The sequence below is a fragment of the Microcaecilia unicolor genome, chromosome 6 (genome assembly GCF_901765095.1).
Source record: "Microcaecilia unicolor chromosome 6, aMicUni1.1, whole genome shotgun sequence".
NCBI classification, from domain to species: domain Eukaryota; kingdom Metazoa; phylum Chordata; class Amphibia; order Gymnophiona; family Siphonopidae; genus Microcaecilia; species Microcaecilia unicolor.
This window is the reverse complement of record NC_044036.1, coordinates 10346308-10364266: the sequence shown is the minus strand read 5'-3', so window position 1 is coordinate 10364266 and position 17959 is coordinate 10346308.

The window sequence follows — 17959 nt, the reverse complement described above, 5'->3', positions numbered from 1 at the left end:
CCAGCATCGCCCTTATCTACCTAGCTGTATTTACACACTGTCAGTCAGCAGCAGTATGGTTATCTGAACTGGTGGAAAATGAGGAGCTTATAAGTCCACAGGTGGGCGGCTACGTGCAGGTATATTGGCAAAGTGAGTAATTGAAAGGATTCTCATTTTGTACTTGGGGTTTTGCTACCATAGGACCAGTGGCGTAGCCAAGGGTGGGCTGGGGTGGGCCCAGGTCCATCCACTTTAGGTTCAGGCCCACCAAGTAGCAGCATACCTATAATGTGGCTGGCAGGGACCCCAAGCCCCACCAGCCAAAAACTTCCAACAACTGTTTGCTGCCGGTGAAAATCTGCTATTTAAAAGGTATATGGGGGAGAGGGGATGTTTGAAAGACCATATGGCATGCAGGCAAGGGAGGGAGAAACCAAATCACTTGTAGGACAAGGCGGAGTTCTGCCCACCCACCTTGGGTCCAGGCCCACCCAAACTTGAGTGTCTGGCTACGCCCCTGCGTAGGACATGAGCTCACAACTGCTGCATTCTCTGAAATTTGAGTTTAATATGTAGACAACATTCAGTGTCACCCCCTTTGAAAATGGTTCCCATTTGGGCCCCCATGGATTTCTAGGATATCAGAATTTCTGACTTCTCGGTCTTGTGAACATGTATACCTTGGAGGGGGTGATATGATACAGACGTTCAAATATTTGAAAGGTATTAATCCACAAACGAACCTTTTCCGAAGACAGGAAGGCAGTAGAACTAGAGGACATGAATTGAGGTTGAAGGGGGGCAGACTGAGGACTAATGTCAGGAAGTATTTTTTTCACGAAGAGGGTGGTGGATGCTTGGAATGCCCTCCCGCGGGAGGTGGTGGAGATGAAAACGGTAATGGAATTCAAACATGCGTGGGATAAACACAAAGGAATCCTGTTTAGAAGGAATGGTTCCGTGGAATCTTAGCGGAGATTGGGTGGTGATGCCGGTAATTGGAAACAAAATGGGAGCTGGGCAGACTTCTACGGTCTACGCCCTGGGAAAGGCAAGGACGAATCAAACTTGGGTATACATATAAAGTATCAATGAGTTTATCTTGTTGGGCAGACTTGATGGACCGTACAGGTCTTTATTTGCCGTCATTTACTATGTTACTATGTTTGTTACGGGAACCAGGTACCTCCATGCTTATCGGACCTTCGTAACAGCACATCTACTCCTGAACTGTTCTGGAACATCTAGTCCCATTTTCTGATGAGGAGAAACGATCGTTATGGCATCAAGTGCTCATAATTTCCTATTCTAGTCAGACAAAGGCCTAGACCTGCATTGATCTAAAGTCACTGCTGGATTTCTAATGCTCGCCTTTAAGAATTCTGGGATATGTAGTCGTCCCTCTGCAGCCGTGCACACAGAGATGTGGCGGGCATACTGGAGCATATGGGCATTGTGTATTTCTGAAGGCACTATGTCTATTTATTTATTTGTTACCTTTGTATCCCACATTTTCCCACCTATTTGCAGGCTCAATGTGGCTTACATAGTGCCGGAAAGGCGTTCGCCAACTCCGGTATGAACAAATACAAAGTGATGTTGTGGTAGAATAAGGTTCATGTGGGACAAACACATTAGGGAATCGAAGAGAGAAAGAGTTATGTTATGTCCATTATGTGCTTTGGTTTCGTTGTGTTGCAGAGTTCAGGCATTTAGGTTGGGTCGGTAGGGTATGCCTTTTTGAATAGGTTAGTTTTTTAGTGATTTCCGGAAGTTTAGGCGATCGTACGTAGATTTCAAGGCTTTTGGTAATGCGTTCCACAGTTGTGTGCTTATGTAGGAAAAACTGCATGCATAAGTTGATTTGTATTTGAGTCCTTTGCAGCTTGGGTAGTGGAGATTTAGATATGTTCATGTTGATCCGGATGTGTTTCTGGTTGGTAGGTCTACGAGGTCTGTCATGTGTCCCGGGACTTCGTTGTAGATAATTTTATGAAGCAGGGTGCAGATTTTGAAAGCAATATGTTCTTTGATTGGGAGCCAGTGTAGTTTTTCACGGATGGGTTTAGCGCTTTCGAATGGCGTTTTTCCAAATATAAGCCTGGCTGCCGTGTTTTGAGCGGTCTGAAGTTTCTTTATGATTTGTTCTTTGCATCCCGCATAGATTCCATTGCAGTAGTCTACTTGGCTTAGTACCATTGATTGTATCAGGTTATAACTTGTGCAATCATAGAAGTAGGATCTATAAAATAAGGACAGTTCAAAGTGATTGCTTGAAATTAAGTGTAACGATATATAGGAACATTATGAGTCCTGAGCAAGGGTTGGGGAGTGGGCCGGTAAATAACACAGCCGGACACAGGGTGAAACTAAAAATAAGTATTTATTCCAAGGAATCCTTGGGACGGTTCCTTTATTTATTTATTTATTTATCATTTTACTTAATTACATTCACAGTGGTAACTAAAGGAAGTTGCTGCAGAGGGTTCTTCATCTGTTCTTTCAACTCCACAAACTCTTGTAATTTCTTAGGTTCAACAAATAAGTAATAAGGAAATAAAACACTTACAAGGGAATCACACTAGGAAGGTCCCATCTAGGGCAATGATTCCTGGCTTAAAAGCCAAGAATTCATGCCTCCTAGTCTGCGATTCCCTTGATATGTCAGGAAATATATTCATCTTTGAACCCAAAAAACTATCAGCCATGTGTCGGAAATACAATTTCAAAACATTGCTCCTATCTAAATCAAAGGCGAAAGCCACTAATAATATAACTCTATCTGTAATTTCTGAATTTTCCAAAATGTCAGTTAAGTTCACATTTCTTTTCTCTGATAAAGAAAATTTTAAGGGAAATAAATCACTTTAGACACCAGAGAGTGGCTATCAGAAGGTATTTGCAAAATATCAGAGAAATATTTCTTCAACAGTTCAGTAGCTGATATATAGGATGTTAAAGGAAAATTTATCATTCTCAAGTTATTTTTTCCTTAATTGGTTCTCCAGAAATTCCAATTTTTACAAGAAATACGGCTGTCCTTCATTACCAAATTAACTGATTTTCGTAGAGAAATCATTTCCGTAGTCAGTGTCTCTATTTTTATATCTTGGACTTCCACTTTGTTAGATAAGTGTTAATATAAATTCTTTAACTCACATGTTTATTCCTGAAAACATCTGAAGAAGAGTTATTCACACTCTGCAGCACTTCCCATTGTACGTCCATTGTGACATTATTGGCTTCACCAGATCCAATGTCTCCACAGAAACTGCTCCAGATATCTTCGGGGGGAAGAGCTCACTCTCCAATCCCTGAGTTGGTTTATTATCCGGAGTCGATGCTGTGCCAGGACCTCCTCGGGTCGCGTAAAAATCCTAACCCACTTCGGGCATTTCCACTGTCAACCTCCATAGCGAAGCATTACTGTTTCCGGGTCTTGGCAGGGTCGTACCAGCAGAGGGACTCAAAGTCACTCCCTCTCCACTGAGATTCGGCGATAAAGCCTTGCTGTTCCCCGAAGCAGGAACCGATATCCCCGACGTTATGACCCCGAATCTCTCCAAAGTAGGCTGAGAAGTGGTGGGAACCCCAGCCGTGTTCGAGGAGGACAACACCATGGCTTTGCCTTTTCTCTTCCCCGTTCTCTGGGGAGCGCGCCTACTTCTTCAGGTATTCTGGTGTAAAACGGGAACTCAACTAACGTACGTCCTCCCTCGACGCCATCTTGGATCCTCCAGTTTGGGACACTCTTTGTCTGGTTTCTCCTCAGAGGCCTGTCTGATATGGGTAACCCTTCAGCATAGCCCTCTGAGTCATTGAAACACAGAAGCCCCTCCACCCCTACAAGGTGGTGTCCCTTCAGAGGAGGGGACTGTTCCTTTCACAGGGCCTGAGATATAGGATATGAAACTTCTGCCGTTCAGTACATTCAGTTGTAAGCAAGCCTCTGGCAGTAGGCTAAACACAGTCTCTAACTGCTGGGGTTGCCACGCTCCAATGCAGTCGAATAGTTCTCGGTTCTCTGCTGAGGTTCAGATCTGGCTCCAGACAGAAATCAAAGCAAACTTTACAATAACAACTGGCTTATGTCAGCCAGGTTGCAATTATGGAATTGTAGTTTCAGCGTCATATGCTAGGGATTTCACTCTTCTCTCCCTGGGCCTCTTTAACCTCAGGTAAGCTCTGTCTTATATACTTCCTTGTTTTAGGCTGCACCCCCATCTCCTGGCTCACTTCCTCCCAGGCGGGACTAATGCTCAAGGTGGCTCAGGCTGTCTAAGGGTCTGTTCTTAAGGCTGAGGGGCACAGTTCTATAAACCCCTCACAAGCATATATTACTACTACTTTTTACTACTACTTATCATTTCTATAGCGCTACTAGACGTACGCAGCGCTGTACACTTGAACATGAAGAGACAGTCCATGCTCGACAGAGCTTACAATCTAATTAGGACAGACAAACAGGACAAACAAGAGATAAGGGAATATTAAAGTGAGGATGATAAAATAAGGGTTCTGAACAAGTGAATAAGGGTTAGGAGTTAAAAGCAGCATCAAAAAGGTGGACTGGCAAGGGCAGGCTTCTGTTTCTGTGAGTCTGATGTCCTGCAGGACGTCAGACTCACAGAAACAGAAGCCTACCCTTGCAGATCAGCAGCGCGGCCGTGTCGAAGAGGACTAGGATATCCACAATAACTATGCATGAGATAGGTTTACTACTACTATTACTTATCATTTCTATAGCGCTACTAGACGTACACAGCGCTGTACACTTGAACATGAAGAGACAGTCCCTGCTTGACAGAGCTTACAATCTAATTAGGACAGACAAACAGGACAAACAAGAGATAAGGGAATATGAAAGTGAGGATGATAAAATAAGGGTTCTGAACAAAGTGAATAAGGATTAGGAGTTAACAGCAGCATCAAAAAGGTGGGCTTTTAGCTTAGATTTGAAGACGGCCAGAGAATGGAGCTTGACGTACCGGCTCAGGAAGTCTATTCCAGGCATTGGTGCAGCAAGATAAAAGGAACGGAGTCTGGAGTTAGCAGTGGAGGAGAAGGGTGCAGATAAGAGAGATTTACCCAGTGAACGGAGTTCCCGGGGAGGAATGTAGGGAGAGATGAGAGTGGAGAGGTACTGAGGAGCTGCAGAGTGAATGCACTTATAGGTCAATAAGAGGAGTTTGAACTGTATGCGGAAACAGATAGGAAGCCAGTGAAGTGACTTGAGGACAGGGCTAATATGAGCATAACGACATCGGCGGAATATTAGTTATGCAGCAGAATTTTGAACAGATTGAAGAGGAGAGAGATGGCTAAGTGGGAGACCTGTGAGAAGCAAGTTGCAATAGTCTAAGCGAGAGGTGATAAGAGCGTGGATGAGGGTTCTGGTAGTGTGCTCGGAAAGGAAAGGGCGAATTTTGCTGATATTATAGAGAACGAAATGACAGGTTTTAGCAGTCTGCTGAATATGTGCAGAGAAGGAGAGGGAGGAGTCGAAAATGACCCCAAGGTTACGAGCTGATGAGACAGGAAGGATGAGAGTGTTATCCACAGAAATAGAGAATGGGGGAGGAGGAGAGTTATATAAAGTTATATAAAGAATAACTGCGTGCCGGTGCGTATGTACTTAGGTATGAGCACGTATGATATGCGCTAAATTATAGTAGTCTCTAAGTTATGCATATAAGTATGCACCCGACCCAGACTCCATCTGCACACTGGGGGGGGGGGGGGGGGGGGGGGGGGGGGGAAGGGGTAATTATGTACAGGGTGCCTAACTTGAAGTGTGAAAATAGATGCTAATGGTAATTTGAGTGCCACAACAGTGATAAAACAGCAGGTACACATGTACAGGCATTTAGATGCTATTCGATAACTGGGTGTCTAGATATTCTTGTGTGTAACTGCAAAGGGGGTGGTCTCATGGGAGGGGCATGGGTGGATCATGGCTGTTTCCACTATTCTTACACGCTCCTTAGAGAATACTCACATTTACATGTGCAACTGTCGCATTTAGGCACAATCGTGGTCGCTCCTAAAATTAGGCGTGAACCGGGTACTTGCGCTAAATTTTCTATAACAACTTTGGCGTACAAACGTTCCATTATACAACCCTGGCTGAGAGCTGAGATTTTAGGGGGCCTAACTTTTAGAATTGACCACAGTTATGGAGTTGCACCTAGACACACCTGTGGCATGTTCACATGTATGTGAACACATGTGTATATGCCATTATTCTAATTATTTACATGCACAAGCAAGGCTTATATGTTAGAGTTTACTTTAAAGCAGGGGTCCTCAAATCCAGTCCTCGAGGTCCACAATCCAGCCTGGTTTCCAGGATTTCCACAATGAATATTCATGAGATCTATTTGCATTCACTGCTTTCATTGCATGCAAATATATCTCAAATATATTCATTGTGGAAATCCTGAAAACCAGGCTGGGTTGTGGAACTCGAGGACTGGATTTGAGGACCCCTGCTTTACAGAATTACCCTCACAAGGGCTTACACAATTACCTCAAGGGGGGACATTCTAGTGAACTATTGTTTGGTTTTTAATAGGAATTGTACTTGGTGACTCTTCTTGTACCTGGTGACAGATTTTATAAAAGAAACATAACATAAGAATAGCCATACTGGGTCAGACTGATGGTCCATCTAACCCAGAATCCTGCTTCCAGCAGTGGCCAATCCAGGTCACAAGAACCTGGCAGAATCCTAAACAGTGGTAAGATTCCAGAATCCCAAAGAGCAACGAGATTCCGGAATCCCAAAGAGCAGCAAGATTCCAGCATCCAAAACAGTAGCAAGTTTCTGGATTCCCAAAGAGTAGCAAGTTTCTGGAATTCCAAAGAGTAGGAAGATTCCAGAATCCCAAAGAGCAGCAAGATCCTAGAATCCCAAAGAACAGCAAGGTTCCATGTGGCCATTTTGGGAGGGGGGGGAAGCTCTTACGAACTACTGCCAGGTACACTCTGATGCTACAAAAATAAATGTATAAAGAAATATATATTTGTAACGCTGGATATGAGTGTTTAGCGAGCAGTAAGCCCGCATTGGACTTACTGCCACTTAGTAAAAGGAGCCCTGAATGAGCTGCTTCATGCCAAAGTGGTTAAATTGTTAGCCTTCTAATTACAAAAGAACAACAAAACAAGGACTCTTTGCCGGAGGATGTGGTAACAGCGGTTAGTGTATCTGGGTTTTAAAAAGGTTTGGACAAATTCCTGGAGGAAAAGTCCATAATCTGCTATTGAGACAGACATGGGAAGCAACTGCTTGCCCTGGGATTTGTAGTGTGGAATGTTGCTACTCTGAGATTCTACATGGAATCTTGTCACTCTTTAGAATTCCAGAAGCTTGCTATTCTTTGGGTTTCTACATGGAATGTTGCTACTCTGAGATTCTGCATGGAATCTTGTCACTCTTTAGGATTCCAGAATCTTTCTATTCTTTGTGGTTCTACATGGAATGTTGCTACTCTGAGATTCTACATGGAATTTTGTCACTCTTTAGGATTCCAGAATCTTTCTATTCTTTATGGTTCTACATGGAATGTTGCTACTCTGAGATTCTGGATGGAATCTTGTCACTCTTTAGAATTCCAGAAGCTTGCTATTCGTTGGGTTTCTACATGGAATGTTGCTACTCTGAGATTCTACATGGAATCTTGTTACTCTTTAGAATTCCAGAAGCTTGCTATTCTTTGGGGTTCTACATGGAATGTTGCTACTCTGAGATTCTGCATGGAATCTTGTCACTCTTTAGGATTCCAGAATCTTTCTATTCTTTGTGGTTCTACATGGAATGTTGCTACTCTGAGATTCTACATGGAATCTTGTCACTCTTTAGAATTCCAGAAGCTTGCTATTCTTTGGGTTTCTACATGGAATGTTGCTACTCTGAGATTCTGCATGGAATCTTGTCACTCTTTAGGATTCCAGAATCTTTCTATTCTTTGTGGTTCTACATGGAATGTTGCTACTCTGAGATTCTGGATGGAATCTTGTCACTCTTTAGAATTCCAGAATCTTGCTATTCTTTGGGTTTCTACATGGAATGTTGCTACTCTGAGATTCTACATGGAATCTTGTCACTCTTTAGGATTCCAGAATCTTGCAGTTCTTTGGGGTTCTACATGGAATGTTGCTACTCTGAGATTCTGCATGGAATCTTGCCACTCTTTAGGATTCCAGAATCTTGCTCTTCTTTGGAGTTCTACTTGGAATGTTGCTATGATTTGGGTTTCTGCCAGGTACTTGTGACCTGGCTTGGCCACTGTTTGGAAAACAGGATACTGGGCTAGATGGACTATTGGTCTGACTCAGTATGGCTACTCTTATGTTCTTAAATCGTACTTTTGCAAAACTCCTATTGCAGAGATGCTGTGCTGCAGTAGTTTCTCTCAGCTAGTAAAACCTTATCGCTCTGTAAAGGTTAGCTAGAACTTATCCTGTGGCTGCACTGACAGCCTGTTTCTCCGTGGCCCTGTTCGCTCCTAACCATCTGTAGCTGAAAGTTAATGAGTAGCTCCATGGTACATAGCTCTGGAGGTCATTAAATACCAGCATGCCAACCAGGACCTGCCAGTGCCTATATCAGAAAGGGCAGGCCAGTTGTGATTCACACTGTTTGCTTAGCAGTAGTATTTACAATTTCTATAACTGAGGGAATGTTTGCCCAGAAAGCTTCCAGGGAAGCCTGTTTTCCAGCTGTACGTACAATGCACAGAAGTTAATCTCTTCCGTGAAGAGGGGAACCTAATCTGCAGGTGTTAATTGTACCCAAGAGACGAAGGAGATTGTGCAGCCAGGGTTAGAAAAGTCTGCACCCCAGTTTTTACCATTAATCAGCATATTTAGACATTGCTTCACAATCACAAAATTTCTGCATCCTTAGTTAAATATTTTCAATGATTAAACTTTAAAAAAAAGTACACGCGCGGCAGTTTTTAGCCCCTTTTTTCTTCCCCTTCTCCATTGCTTCTTTTTTGCTCCACCATATCTTCTCTTCCCAAAAGTACTTCTTTTCTACACTCGCCATCTCCTTTTCAGTTCCTCTTCCCACCCTCAGTCCCTCTTCTACATCTCGCCTCTCTGTGCTTCTCTCCTTTATTCCTCCAGGTACTCTTTCCCATTACTTCCTGCTACCCTGTTTTCTTTTTTCCTCCAGATTTCTATCTGCCCACCCTTTTCTCCAGTTTTCCATCAAACTCTCGTCATCTTATTTCATCGCTCCATCTCAACATTCTGCCCTCTGTCTCACCGATTGCCACCACCTGCATACCATGTTGGCATCATGCCCTTTGGAAGAAGAGAGCCACTGCCATGAGGTTAGTGAGTTTAGTAGCAAGGAAGGAGCAGAGGAGCAGGAGCAAGAAAGTGAGAGTCGGCAATGGTGAGGAGGGAGTAGAGGACTAGGATAAAGGAGAGTTGGTTAGTGTAGTGGTGAGGAGTAGAGGAATAGCAGTAAGAAATGGAGACTCTGTGAGTATAATGGTGAGGAGGACGTGGAGGAAAAAGGTTAAGAAAAGGAGACTTGGTGAGTGGAATGGTGAGGAGGATGTGGAGGAGTGAGGGTAAGAAAGGGAGACTTGGTGAGTGTAATGGAGAGGAGGACGTGGAGGAACAAGGGTATGAAAGGGAGACTTGGTGAGTATAATGATGAGGAGGACGTGGAGGAGTGAGGGTAAGAAAGGGAGACTTGGTGAATGTAATAGTGAGGAGGAAGTGGAGGAGCAAGGGTAAGAAAGGGAGACTTGGTGAGTGTAATGGTGAGGAGGACGTGGAGGAGCAAGGGTAAGAAAGGGAGACTTGGTGAGTGTAATGAGGAGGAGGACGTGGAGGAGTGAGGGTAAGAAAGGGAGACTTGGTAAGTGTAATGGTGAGGAGGACGTGGAGGAGTGAGGGTAAGAAAGGGAGACTTGGTGAGTGTAATGGTGAGGAGGACGTGGAGGAGTGAGGGTAAGAAAGGGAGACTTGGTAATGGTGAGGAGGACGTGGAGGAGCAAGGGTAAGAAAGGGAGACTTGGTGAGTGTAATGGTGAGGAGGACGTGGAGCAGCGAAGGTAAGAAAGGGAGACTTGGTGAGTGTAATGGAGAGGAGGACGTGGAGGAGTGAGGGTAAGAAAGGGAGACTTGGTGAGTGTAATGGTGAGGAGGAAGTGGAGGAGCAAGGGTAAGAAAGGGAGACTTGGTGAGTGTAATGGTGAGGAGGACGTGGAGGAGCAAGGGTAAGAAAGGGAGACTTGGTGAGTGTAATGAGGAGGAGGACGTGGAGGAGTGAGGGTAAGAAAGGGAGACTTGGTAAGTGTAATGGTGAGGAGGACGTGGAGGAGTGAGGGTAAGAAAGGGAGACTTGGTAATGGTGAGGAGGACGTGGAGGAGCAAGGGTAAGAAAGGGAGACTTGGTGAGTGTAATGGAGAGGAGGACGTGGAGGAGCAAGGGTAAGAAAGGGAGACTTGGTGAGTGTAATGATGAGGAGGACGTGGAGGAACAAGGGTATGAAAGGGAGACTTGGTGAGTATAATGATGAGGAGGACGTGGAGGAGTGAGGGTAAGAAAGGGAGACTTGGTGAGTGTAATGAGGAGGAGGACGTGGAGGAGTGAGGGTAAGAAAGGGAGACTTGGTGAGTGTAATGGTGAGGAGGACGTGGAGGAGTGAGGGTAAGAAAGGGAGACTTGGTAATGGTGAGGAGGACGTGGAGGAGCAAGGGTAAGAAAGGGAGACTTGGTGAGTGTAATGGTGAGGAGGACGTGGAGGAGCAAGGGTAAGAAAGGGAGACTTGGTGAGTGTAATGAGGAGGAGGACGTGGAGGAGTGAGGGTAAGAAAGGGAGACTTGGTGAGTGTAATGAGGAGGAGGACGTGGAGGAGTGAGGGTAAGAAAGGGAGACTTGGTGAGTGTAATGGTGAGGAGGACGTGGAGGAGTGAGGGTAAGAAACGGAGACTTGGTAATGGAGAGGAGGACGTGGAGGAGCAAGGGTAAGAAAGGGAGACTTGGTGAGTGTAATGATGAGGAGGACGTGGAGGAACAAGGGTATGAAAGGGAGACGGTGAGTATAATGATGAGGAGGACGTGGAGGAGTGAGGGTAAGAAAGGGAGACTTGGTGAGTGTAATGGTGAGGAGGACGTGGAGGAGTGAGGGTAAGAAAGGGAGACTTGGTAATGGTGAGGAGGACGTGGAGGAGTGAGGGTAAGAAATGGAGACTTGGTGAGTGTAGTGGTCAAGAGGGACAGAGCAGTAGGAGTAAGAAAAGTAGATTTGGTGAGGGTAGCCGTAAAGAGGGATCAGAGGAGCAGGAATAAGAAAAGTAGAGTTCGTAAATGTAGAGTGCACAATTAAGAGAAAGTAGCATTGAGATGTTTCCCATTTTGTAATTATTTATAAAACTGATAAAGGATAAGCTTGATATAGATTCTTACTAAAATAGGATAAAGGAGTCCAGACACTGGTCTACACTGCAGACGTTATACCAGCCTGATGCAGAATCCAGAATAAGGAAGGACATTGATGTTACTGAATGTGAGAACTATATTACAAATCAAGAGCAATATATTTCTCAAATTATTTTCTACTATATAAACTTGATTTCGCTGTAATATCATGTCCCTACTAACACTCTAATCTGACCAGTACTTGTGCTTGAAAACAATCACTGCAGGTTCCTCTCTCACAGAATCTAGCTTTTGAACGCCACAAGTTTGATTAAAACTCTGCATCTTCATCACACCCAACAGAGCCTGGAAATTCTTTAGAATTTCCCAAACAGCATGCAAATAAATTTAAATAATGAAAGAGCATATTTTACCTGTATTTTTCAGTATCACCTTTATGCTGATGACTCCCAGATCTACCTCTCCACACCAGAAATTTCAGCAGGAATCCAGGCCCAAGTATCATCCTGCCTGTCTTGACATTGCAGCCTGGATGTCTCACCGCCATCTGAAATTAAATATGACCAAGACTGAGCTTCTTATCTTTTCCCGTAAACCCACCTCTCCTCTTTCTCCATTCTGTATCTCTGTTGATAACACTCTCATCCTTCCAGTCTCATCAGCTCGTAACCTTGGTTTCATCTTCGACTCCTCCCTCTCCTTCTCTGCACATATTCAACAGACTGCTAAAACCTGTCATTCCTTTCTCTATAATATCACCAAAATTTGTCCTTTCCTTTCTGAGCACACTACCAGAACCCTCATCCACACTCTTATCTTAGACTATTGCAACTTGCTTCTCACAGGTCTCCCACTTAGCCATCGCTCTCCTCTTCAATCTGTTTAAAATTCTGCTGCACGACTTATATTCCGCCAGTGTCATTATGCTCATATTAGCCCTCTCCTCAAGTCGCTTCATTGGCTCCCTATCCGTTTCCGCATACAGCTGGACAAAAACAACCCTTTACAGCAAACTATTTTTTTTTCCTTTTCAAATATATTCACAATGAAATTCCTGTTTGAGATACTTGAAAGTCATTGTAATACTTTAATCTTTGTAATAATAGCTTTTCTCTCTTGAGCAAACACTCTTACAAAACCCCATGACGTGAGTTTTTGGTACGTACCTCCTCTTATGATATAGAGGAACATGTAGTTAATGGGTTCTCGACTTTCGGCTAGCTAGAAATGTCAATTCAGATCTCACGCAAACAAACAGGCAACAGGACACACAAACTGATAGTACGTCAATCCCACTAGATCCATCGAGTCAGGCTGCCTTCTCCGTCTACTGCAATTCCCCTAAACAGCATGATTTGCAATCAGTTTTGCAGTTTACATGTATGCTAGAAATACACTATAAATAAACTCCACAGCAATGACTTAATCTCTGGCTTCACTCATCTTCCCATTCCACCAAGAAATCCATATCCTTGCTGTATACTCTTTGGAATTGTCCCATGTATAGGGACCCCAAGGTGACCACCTGTTTAAGGGCAGCCTATGGGATACACAAGCAAGAAATGATGAGTCACTTGGGATAGGGGGTGGGGGGGGGGGGGTGGAGACATTTCCAAGGATCTCATTCTTTACAGATCTACTGGTCCCTGGTTACACCCTTGGGTTTCCTCATTGGAGGGGTGATTGAAGAAACGAGTCTACTCCAGAAATGGACAATAAATTGAATCTCCAATTTAGTAGTCACCCAATAGGGTCAAACTACAGGAAGAGACATTAGTCAAGATGAGTAGCAGCAAAAGGAACACTGGACCTAGTTATGGGTTCTTGAATTGATACACAGTAGTAATTTAAGGGGGGTCATGGATTTGATATACCACCTTTGTGTGATACAATCAAAGTGGTTTACGTATATTATATGCAGGTACTTTCTGTCCCTAGTGGGCTCATAATGTATTTATTTATTTATTTGTTGCATTTGTATCCCACCTCTTTACAGGCTCAAAGTGGCTTACAATACATCATGAGTAGTGCAAGAGTGTTAGTAATATAAATATTTAGTATTGCATGATTTTGGTTAGTATGATGATAAAAACAAAGTAGTAGTATACAAGCAGATTTTAAGAAACAGTTCTGAAATTAAATAGGCGAGTTGTGTACTGTATATTCACTTGGGTTGGTCTTTTTGGTATGCTCTTTCAAAGAGATGGGTCTTCAGTAATATGCGGAAGTTCGTTCTTTCATAGATCGATTTCAAGTTGCGCGGCAGTGCGTTCCATAACTGTGTGCTCAAGTAGGTGAAGTTTGACGCGTGCATTGATTTGTATTTCAATCTTTTACAACTGAGGAAGTGCAGATCGAGGAATGTGCGGGATGATCTTCTGACGTTCCTAGGTGGTAAGTCTATTAGGTCAGACATGTAAGCTGGTGCATCTCCATAGATAATTTTGTGAACTAGTGAACATATTTTGAATGTGATTCGTTCCTTAAGTGGAAGCCAGTGTAATTTTTCTCGTAAGGGCTTGGCACTTTCAAATTTTGGTTTGCCAAATATGAGTCTAGCTACCGTATTCTGGGCTGTCTGGAGTTTCTTGATTATTTGTTCTTTGCAGCCAGCATATAGTGCGTTGCAATAGTCTAGATGACTAAGCACTAATGATTGTACTAAGTTACGGAAAACACTTCTTGGGAAGAAAGGTCTTATTCTTTTTAGTTTCCACATTGAGTGGAACATCTTCTTGGTTGTGTTTCTCGCGTGGTTCTCTAGTGTTAGGTGTCGATCAATGGTGACTCCAAGAATTTTTAGGGTTTTTGAAATAGGAAGGTTTAGAGTTGGTGTGTTGATGGCGGTGTATTCTTTCTTGTTGTGTTGGGAGGTTAGTATTAGACATTGGGTCTTTTCTGCATTGAGTTTCAGCCGAAATGCGTCCGCCCATGAACGCATGATTTTGAGGCTTTGGTTGATGTCATTAGAAATTTCTTTTAGGTCTTGTTTGAATGGGATGTAGATCGTTACGTCATCCGCATAGATGTATGGATTGAGGTTTTGATTTGATAGTAATTTTGCCAGGGGTATCATCATTAAGTTGAATAGAGTCGGCGAGAGGGGGGATCCTTGTGGTACTCCGCATTCAGGTACCCAAGTGGCTGAAGTAGTCGAGTTAGATGTTACTTGGTATGACCTTGCGGTTAGGAATGCCTTGAACCACTGGAGGACGTTGCCTCCGATTCTGAAGTAATCAAGGATGTGTAGTAAGATTCCGTGGTCTACCATGTCGAAAGCACTTGACATGTCAAATTGTAGAAGTAGTATGTTCTTACCAGATGTAATCGATTGTTTGAATTTAGACATGAGGGTTACTAATACTGTTTCGATACTGTGGTTAGACCTAAACCCTGATTGGGAATCATGGAGTATAGAAAGTTTATCTAGATAGTTTGTAAGTTGTGTAGTCACTAACCCTTCGGTTAATTTGGTTATTAAGGGAATAGATGCTACCGGTCTATAGTTAGTTAGTTCACTAGCACTCTTCTTTGTGTCTTTGGATATGGGGGTGAGTAAGATGTTTCCTTTTTCCTTCGGGAAGAATCCATTTTGTAGCATGTAGTTCAGGTGTTTCGTTATGTCGTTTATGAATCGTTGAGGGGCAGATGTCATCAGGTTGTTTGGGCATAGGTCTAGTTTGCAATGGGATTTGGCAAATCTTTTGAGCATTTGGGAGATGATGTTCTCTGATAGTATCTCGAAGTTGGTCCATGTCCTGTCCGTTGGATGAATGCCAGGGGCTGGGTCTAGGCAATTAAGGAGTTCAGTATAGTCGGTGGTGCTGACAGGTATTTTAAGTCGTAGTTGTACTATTTTTTCGTTGAAGTATTTCGCAAGATTGTCTGCTCCAGGAGTGTCTTTGCTGTTGGTTGTGACTGGTGTGGTGTCTATTAGTTTGCTCATGAGTTGGAAATGTTTGTGTGTGTCCTTGTAGTTTGGTCCGATTAAGGTTTTGTAGTTTAGTCTTTTGGTTTGTCTTATGGTGTATTTGTATTTTCTTTGGAGTTGTTTCCAGGCATTTAGTGTGGTGTCGTCTTTCTTTTTAGTCCATGCTCGTTCTAACCTTCTGACTTGTGTTTTAAGTTTTTTCATTTCTTCATTGAACCTTCATTAATCTATTCTCCTCTTTCCACCAGGAATGAAGGCTAGGCTCCTGCTTGCAGTCCTCTCACTCACTCCTTTTTAGACCAAACAGGTAGCTTCCTGGTACCCTTACTAATTTAGTATTTACTAGATTCCCTTCCTTTTAGGGGTTGCAGGGACATCTTGTGAGGAACTGAATCCACCTGCTGCTCTATTTCTCCTTCCTCAGCGTATGTACACGGGATCCTCCAGGCACCTCCTTCAATCTTTTCCTTGCAAACTCAGAGACCTCACTGGGAATTTAGATTTGTTAGGAAAGATGGGCTACACCTTTCCTGGGATAGAACCAGGCTGCTCGTAATACAGCAGCTTTTAAAGCAGAACCTGAGGGAAAGCTGACAGATGCTCAGAAGCACATGGTTCAGAGTAGGTTACCTGGAAGATACTATCGCAATTGGAAAGTTAGGGCAACCCAATAGAAAGGATACCATAAAGGCAAAAGTAACCCAGATGCCATTTAGTAAAGAACAGAATTGGAAGATTGCAAATTATCCCTCTCAATTGCTAAGCATGTTACAAATATAAACAAAAAAAACCATACTTTACAATGTCAGTATACAAATGCTGGAAGCATGAAAAAGTAAATCTACTACTACTACTTAACATTTCTAGAGCGCTACTAGGGTTACGCAGCATTGTACAGATTAACAAAAAGGACAGTCCCTGCTCCAAGGAGTTTACAATCTAATGGGTGAAATGTCAAGTAGGGGCAGTTCAGATTTCCTGAATAGAATAGAGGTTAGGTGCCAAAGGCGACATTGAAGAGGTGGGCTTTGAGCAAGGCTTTGAAGATGGGCAGGGAGGGGGCCTGGCGTATGGGCTCAGGGAGTTTATTCCAGGCATGAGGTGAGGCGAGGCAGAATGGGCGGAGCCTGGAGTTGGCGGTGGTGGAGAAGGGTACTGACAGGAGGGATTTGTCATGAGAACGGAGGTTACGGGTAGGAATGTAAGGGGAGATGAGGGTAGAGAGGTAGGAAGGGGCTGTAGATCGAGTGCCTTTGTAGGTTAGTAGGAGAAGCTTGAACTGTATGCGGTACCTAATCGGAAGCCAGTGAAGTGACTTGAGGAGAGGGGTGATATGAGTGTACCGGTTCAGGCGGAAGATAAGACGTGCAGCAGAGTTTTGAACGGACTGAAGGGGGAATAGATGGCAAAGTGGGAGGCCAATGAGGAGTAGGTTAAAGTAGTCAAGGCAAGAGATAATGAGAGAATGGATGAGAGTTCGGGTGGTGTGCTCAGAAAGGAAGGGGTGAATTTTGCTGATGTTATAGAGGAAGAAGCGACAGGTCTTGGCTATCTGCTGGATATGCGCAGAGAAGAGGGAGGAGTCAAAGATGACCCCGAGGTTGCGGGCAGATGAGACGGGGACGATGAGGGTGTTATCAACAGAGATAGAGAGTGGAGGGAGAGGAGAAGTGGGTTTGGGAGGGAAGACAATAAGCTCGGTCTCGGCCATGCTCAGTTTCAAGTGGCGGTTGGACATCCAGGTCGCAATGTCGGCTAAGCAGGCGAGTTAGAATATATACCATTGAATGAAGAGGTAGATATCATAGGCATCTCAGAAACCTGGAGGAAGAAGGATAACCAATGGGACACTGATACCACAGTACAAATTATATCACTACGATAGCAGTGCGGAGCCTCAGATCCTATGTGTGTGTTAGATGTCTACTGGTCCTGTCCCTGTGATGTAACATGTCTTGTCAGAGAAGGCAAGTATGAAAAATAATGAACATTTGCTTTGGCTCCGATGCCCCACATTGCCATTTTCTGTTTCTGCTTCAGGCCTGAGGACCATGGCATGGATAGCGATGTGAGAAGCAATGCCAGACATGGACAGATGGAAGGTGAGATTGGGAAAGATGCTGGATATGAAGTAGCTGAAAAGGAAAACGGGGAAAACATGCTGGACATGGGGGAGGTGGTAGGGGTTTTTAGAGAACATGGTAGACATAGGGAATGTGGAAGGGAAGATGAAAGGGGAGAATGGGAAATGCTGGACATGGGGAAGGTGGAAGAGGAAGATAAAATGGGAGATTGGAGGAGGAGCTGGGCAGGGGGGAATGGAATTGGGATCGGGGGACATGCTGGACATAGAGGAAGTAGAAGACTGAGGAGATGCTGGACAGGGATAATGTCAAAAGGAAAATTGGGAGAGATGCTAAGAAGAGGGCAGGAAAGGACAAGAGGGGAGCTGGGCAGACTTATACGGTCTGTGCCCTGAAGAGGACAGGTACAAATCAAAGTAGGGTATACACAAAAAGTAGCACATATGAGTTTATCTTGTTGGGCAGACTGGATGGACCGTGCAGGTCTTTTTCTGCCGTCATCTACTATGTTACTATGTGAGCACTGGCTCAGGGTGCCTGATGATAAAGGG